The following is a 7,181-nucleotide window of genomic DNA, read 5'->3' as shown; positions in this document are numbered from 1 at the left end:
CACCTGACAGATTCATTCTGCTGGGCTTCCTGGGGTTGTGATCCTTGTTGTCTTTTCCTAGGATATTGTCTAAAATTTTTTGGAGTGTTGGTTTGGTATTCATGAAGTTCCTAAGGTGCTCTTTGTAATGAAAGTATCTTATTTCTCCATCAATTTTGAAAGATAATTTTGCAGGGTATATCAATCTGGATTGGAGGCTGTTTTCTTTTAGGGCTTAAAATACATCACTCCAAGGCTTTGTTGCCTTGAGGGTTTGCATTGAGAAATCTGCTGTGATTCTGATGGGCTTTCCTTTGTATGTGATTTGTTTCTTTTGTCTAACTGCTTGTAGAACTTTGTTCTTCTGTTGGGTTTCTGGAATTTTAACTATTATATGCTTATGTGTAGATTTTTTTTGATCAAGGCTGGTTGGAGTCCTATACGCCTCATTTATCTGTATGTCAAGTTCTTTTCCCCTGCTTGGGCAGTTTTGTGCCATCACTTCTGTGATCAGTTTTTTTATGTCATCTGCACTTTCTCCTGTTTGTTCATTGACTCCAATCAGTCTTATCTTATTCTTCTTTGCATCGTCTAGTAGCTGCTGGATTGATTTCTCATGATCCCTTACAATTTTAATGAAATTTTTCTTTTCCTGGTCACTAATTGCAATCTTTTCTTCTCTATCTGAAATTCTGTCCTTGCATTGGCTCATTCTGCTGCATAGACTTTCAGTGGAGTTTTTAATCTCCTGGAAATCTGTTTGCATCTGTTTTATGGATTCTATTGGTTTCCTATGTTGGGATTCCATTGTGTTTCTGAGCTCCTCTCTAGATTTATTAATCATGTCTTGCACTATGAGCACAATCTCTGCTGTTATCTGAGAAATTATTTCTGATTTCATTTTTTCCAGATCCTCTTTTTTTGTCAGTTCAGGGAGTTCAGGTGGTTGAGTATCAGAGTGTTCCATCTCGTTTCCCTTTGAGATTGCTGTAAGTGATCTGGAAGTCTGGTTTTGAGGCTTGTTTATGTGTCTTCTCATTTTGATGGGGGGGGGTGGTTGCTGCTGGTGCCCGTGCTGCTCACCTCCTGTGTGATTGGGGGGTGTGGTATGGCGGCCCGGAAGCCTCCTCTTGTGTGCTGGGAGCAGCTCACCTCCTGTGTGCAGGCGGGGGTCTAAATCATTTGATTTATAAATATAATTCCATTTCTTTAATGGATATATGACATTAAAATTATATATTTCTTCTTTAATGAGTTTTGGTCATTTGAGTCTTTCAAAGACCTGTTTCCTTTTGTAAAGTGTACCAATGTACTTGCTGGTTTGTTGTCAAATCTATGCCCATAGATTTATTCACTTTATTCTTTTAGTAACCTTGTAATGTCTGTGAGATCTGAAGTGATTTCCCTCTTTTTTCCTTGATATTGGTAATTTTTGTATGTGTCTTTTTTTCTTGACTGGCTGTAGGTATATCAATTCTATTGATCTTTTCAAGGAACTAGCTTTTGTTTTCTTTGACTTTTTCAATTCTGTTTCTATTTTCAATTTTTTGATTTCTACTCTTATTTTTATTATTTTCTTTGTGTTGTGATTAATTTTTCTATTCTTTGGAGTTACCTTGTTCTTTTTCTAGTTTCTCCAGTAAGGAGCCTAGGTTATAGTTTGTCTGTCTTTTTTTCCTTTGGTACTGGGAATCAAATCAAGCAACATTCTACCACTGAGGTACATCCACAGACAGCCCTATTTAAAAATTATTATTAGTTTGTATTTTGAGACAGGGTCTGGATAAGTGGCCCAAGCAAGACTGAAGCTCTCAATCCTCTTGCCTCAGCCTCCCAAGTGCTGGGATTATAGGCATGAAGCACCACCCTTGGCAGATGATGCATTTTTAAATTTTCCTTGAGATATCTTCTTTGAGCCAAAGGTGTTTTAGAAGTATATTTTTTATTATTCAAATATTTGGTGATTTTGCAGGAAATATTTTGTAAAAATTTCTAGTTTAACTTCATAGTGATCCAAGATCTCATTTGTAAAGTTTTAATTGTTTAAAAATTGCTAAGGTTTGTTTTATGGCTCAAAATATAATCTATCTTGAATTCTCCAAGTGCATTTGAAAGAATATGTTATCTACTGTTGTTGAGCAGAGTGTTAAATAATGTTAATTGGGTCATATTGGTCTGTTTTTAGATCTCCATTACATCAGGGTTTTTTTATTAGTGCATGTTTGCAGTACACAATGACTACATAGTGCATCTTTTTTTTTTTTTTTCTGGTACCAGGGATCAAACTCGGGTCCTTGCGCTTGTGAGGCAGGTGGTGAAACCACTGAGCTAAATCCCTGTCCCTACATAGCACATCTTAATTCATCCCCTTTCCCTTACCTCCTTTCCCCTCCATGCATTTCTTGGACCCCTTCCAATTTGAAAAAGATTTCTCTCTCTACTTCCTATTATCTATCTTTTATTTTGCTCTTTATTTATATTTTGGGTTTCTCATATAAGAGAATAATGCAATACTTAAGCTTGTGTGTCTGATTTATTTCACTTAACATTATGGTCTCAGAATACATCCATTTGCCTACACATGACTCAAGTTTATCTTTCTTTATGGCAGAACAATACTCCATTGTGTGTAAATACCACATTTTTAAATCCATTCGCCTGTTGATGAACACAGAGGCCACTTCCAAGATGTACCTAGTATGACCTGTGCTGCTATATACATAAGTGTGCATGTGTCACTGTGATATGATATCTTGAAATCTTTGGGGAAAATAGAAGGGGAATAGCTGGGTCAAATGAAATTTCTATTTCTAGTTTTTTAAGGAATCTCCATACTGCTTTCCACAGTGGTTGTACTAGTTCACATTCCCACCAACAATCTCCCCACAGTTCACCAGCATTTGCTGTTATTTGATATCTTTATGATAGCCATTCTTTCACAGTAAGATGAAATCTGTATTGTTTTAATTTAGATTTTTCTAATGGCCAGTGATGTTGAACATTTTTTCATATATTTATTGACCATTTGTACTTCTTCTGAGGACATTTCAGTGCATTTCATTTAGATTGCCCATATTTTGACTGGATCTTTTATTTTGGGGGGCTGTTTTGAGTTCTTTATACATTCTAGATATTAACCTTCTGTCTAAGAATAGCTGGAAAAATTATTTTTCCCACTCTGTAGGTTGTCTCTTCACTCCGTTAGTTATTTCCTCTGTTGTGCAGAAGGTTTTTAATTTGATATGATACCATTTGTTGGTTCTCAGTGTTATTTCTTGTGCCACTGGGGTTCTGTTCTCAGAACTCCTTGCTTGCGCTTCTGTCTCCAAGAGTTTTACTTATTTTATCTTCCAGCAGATTAAGCATTTCTGTTTTGACATTTAGATATTGATCCATTTCTATTTTAGTTTAGTACATGGTAAGAAGTATGGCCTTAGACTCAATCTTCTGCATGTGGATAGCCAGTTTTCCCAGCAACATTTATTAAAGAGGCTATGTTTTGGTCCCTTTATAAAGATCAAATATCTGAATGTGTCTGGGGTTGTTTTTGCTTCTTCTATTCTGTCCCATTGATCCATATTTCTGTTTTTGTGCCAGTACCATGCTGTTTTATCACTGTAGCTTTGTAATATAACTTGAAGTATGGGCTTGTGATACCTCCTGCTTCGTTCTTGTTGCCCAGGATTGCTTTTGCTATTCTGGGTCTCTTCTTGCTCCATATGAATTTTAGAATTGTCTTCTCTAGTTCTGTGAGAAATGTAAGTACCACAGAAAACACAGAACCACTACATATAGCACATACCCCACTTAGTAGTTTAGAACTAAGGCCTTGGAGTCAGTCTTCTGTCCTAACTCTTACTAGCTCTGACATTAGATACATTCTTCAATCTCTCTGATCCTGCTTCATCATCAATAAACTGGAAATAATAATGTCTCTGTCAAGAGACTGTTGTGAGGGGAAAAGGAACTGGTAACATTAAAAACCTGGTTTTCAGTTTTTAGTTTTTCTTAGTTCTCTTTATTGACAAAAGCACTTGGGGATTCAGGACAGAAATAACTGTGAGCTGGGTGGTCAGGAAAGGCTTCATAGAACACATGGCTTGAGCTGGGCCTGTGAATGTGGGTTGGGATTTCTATGGGTAATGGGCAAAAAGGATGGATCAACTACTAACTCCAAACACTGACCAAGCTAGAATAACCCCTATGGTGTCTGGGCCCAGAGAACAACTACGCTGGTTTCTATTTTTCAATCAAGCCTCCTGGCTCAGGCAACACTCTCTCAGTGGCCCCTGCTTCCAGGTCTGGCTAATTCCCCTCCTGTTCAAAACCCCTATGATTTGCTACATGCCATGTGGCCCTCTAATTCCATCCCAAGACTCCAGAGGTGCAGATCTGCAAACCAGCATGATTAGCCCCCATTGCTGGCTTCCCATTCAGCATATAAATCTAGTGCCTGGGATTACCTCATGCCAGAAAACCGAAATCCAAGTCAGATGGTTAAGGCATTAATAGCAGTGAGTGTTGTAAAGACTCAACAATGCAAACCTTCCCAAAATGAACCATCCTGACCTCCCTTGCGCTGACAATGCGTATGTGACATCATGTGTAAATGAGCCTTAAATTTGAACCAGGTGCCGAGAGCTGTCTGGCGTCTCCTGGCTGCTGTATTAACCACTAACATGCACAAGGGGATTCTGAGGCAGTAAAATGGAGCAAGACTGATGGCAGTGACCAGGGAGGGGGCGCAGCAGCTGTGGCAGTGAACATTCAAATCATGCCCACCCTGTTAGGCCCAGCGGCCCCCAGGCCCTGTAAGGCATATTTCCGGAGGGCTGGGAAACCCAGGGAATTTGGCTGCCTGCACTTGGAGACAAAAGCTCCCCATGCAAATCAAACGGCTTGGACTTGCTTCCTAGACTTGATTCTGAGCTGTTTTGATTTGCATCTGTGAAGGAAGGACTCTGAAGCTCAGCCTGCACTAGCAGTTAGCAAGAGTCCAAAGCCTATCATATGCAGGTACAAGGAGCTTCCACTATATTTTTGGAAGCCACAGTTAATTTCCAAACAAGAGAGCTCCAAATCATCAGGTGATATGATTTTCACCAGGCTGAAACCTGAAGATAAAAGTATATGTTTGTTTGTCTGGGATCACAGATCTCTTCAGTGAGGCCTCTCCTTCCAGCTGGTCACATAACACACAGGCACTACATAATGTTGGGAGGAATAGAATTAGGTATGTAACATGGGTGAGGTATCCCCATCACGAGTCACAGGTAGGACAGAGTAGATGAAGAAGACTAAAAATGAGTTAGGAAGAAACAGTTCTTAAAATTAACCCTGAATAAAATGAAGGGGTTCTAGTTGTATTGTCTGATACTTACTGTTCATGGTGCTCAATTCCAAGTTATGAACTGCTTGGCCATGTTAATAGCCTGTGTTCTGATCATCACGAACAGGTTCTATGTTCTAACAGGTCTTTAGACACTGGAGACAGTGAGGGCAAGAATGAGGTACACAAAGCGATTTTCTCTCGATGGAACTGGCCTAGAAGCTCCACCCACGCTGATAAAAAGAGTGAAAATGCACATTCCATGGCTCCCATAGGATTTCAGCTTCAAAGAAATCCTTTGTTGTTCAGGGCATGCTCTCAAAGCATCAAAACTCACCGTGTATACCGCACTGCGCAATACTCAGAATTGCGTAGGGTGGAGGAGATGGGAGGCAAGACCTGCATGGAGGATATAATGGGGGTGGCAAAGGTAATATCGTTCCTAAAGTGCATTACAGGGTGGTTAGACATGTAAGTATAAGACTGTGTGTATTTTATAATGTAAAGAAATTAAATGTAGCATCAAGATGTTAGGAGTGGGTTTCCTGAGTAATGGAGCAAACAGTTAAAATAACCCACAGTCTGAGAAGACCTTCTAGTGGAAGGGAGTGTGGAAAACTTTAAAGGAGGAGAGAGAACTATGGAGGGGGAAAGTAGCATAAAGAGATCACACAGAAGTATGGAGGCAAGCACTCATGGGAAGTCCTTTAAGATAGTAAAGGAATTTCCCAAAACTTCAGAAAAAAACCTCATGCCCACCTGGGCTGAGACATGGAACAAATTAAGTGTGAGATTTTAGATGACTGGCCCTTGAAGGCTGAAGCTGCTACTTTGCAGCTTTTTAAAGATAATAACAGTGCTGGCTCAATATAGAGAGGCAGTTAATTTTTTTCACTACCGCTTTGGATCATGGCTTGCTCCAAGGCCTTTGAGGAGACCTACCTTCTGCCAGATGTGAAGTCCAAATTCAGCCTGGTTACCAGCATTCTCTACAACCAGGATCCTACCCTTCAGCTTTACTTTTCAAGTTGTTATTAGATCTTTGTCATTTTACTTGTCATTTCCAAAATATACCTTGTATGTTCCTTTGCATTTGTTGGTATTTTCTTTCCCAGCAGGAATTATCTCCTCTTATTCTCATTTCTACTTTGGTTATCCTTCAATTTTATTTCAGCTGTAACTTCCTCCACAAAATCTTCCTTATCCTCTCAGAAGGCAGGGACCCCTAAACCCTATGAATTGATAAGTTCACTTGAAATTTTAACGTACCTATTCTCATCAAGATCCATCAACAATCAGTGCTTTTTTCAACAAGCACCCATGGATGGCCCGGTGTGTATATTTTGCATGCAATTACCAAACTCTGTCCTTCAGGATATCCATACTACTTATTATCATATTCAAGGCACCAGGATTGTGAATTAGTCACCTTTACTGCCACTGAGACACAATACCTGACACCCATAGCTTAAAGTAGAAGAAGTTTAATTTAGGTCATAGTTTCAGGGAATTCAGTCCTTGGGGGGCTGATTCCAAGGCAGAAACATCATGGTGAAAGAGTATAGTGAAGCAAAGATGGTAGCCAGAAAACCAAACAGGAACAGTGTCAGAGAGGAAACAACCAGGGACTGGATCTAAACCCCAAGGACATGCCCCCACAACCCATTCAAATGCACCCAAAAGTATGCTTTGCTAATCCCCTGGGCAACATCCAAGCCAATCAAGTTAACAGCAAGCAAAACTATCACATCCCACACCTTATTAACTGGACACCAAAACACATCTCCTTAAACCATACTTAATCTTCAAATAAAAACAATAACAAGTTGATAATTATGCTTAGCATGATATAACTGCCTTGCATATAACTGAA

The sequence above is a fragment of the Heterocephalus glaber genome, unplaced genomic scaffold (assembly GCF_053883595.1).
Source record: "Heterocephalus glaber isolate CG9 unplaced genomic scaffold, H.glaber_assembly_v1.0 deba00001608, whole genome shotgun sequence".
Lineage (NCBI taxonomy): Eukaryota > Metazoa > Chordata > Mammalia > Rodentia > Bathyergidae > Heterocephalus > Heterocephalus glaber.
Note: the sequence above shows the minus strand (reverse complement) of the source record.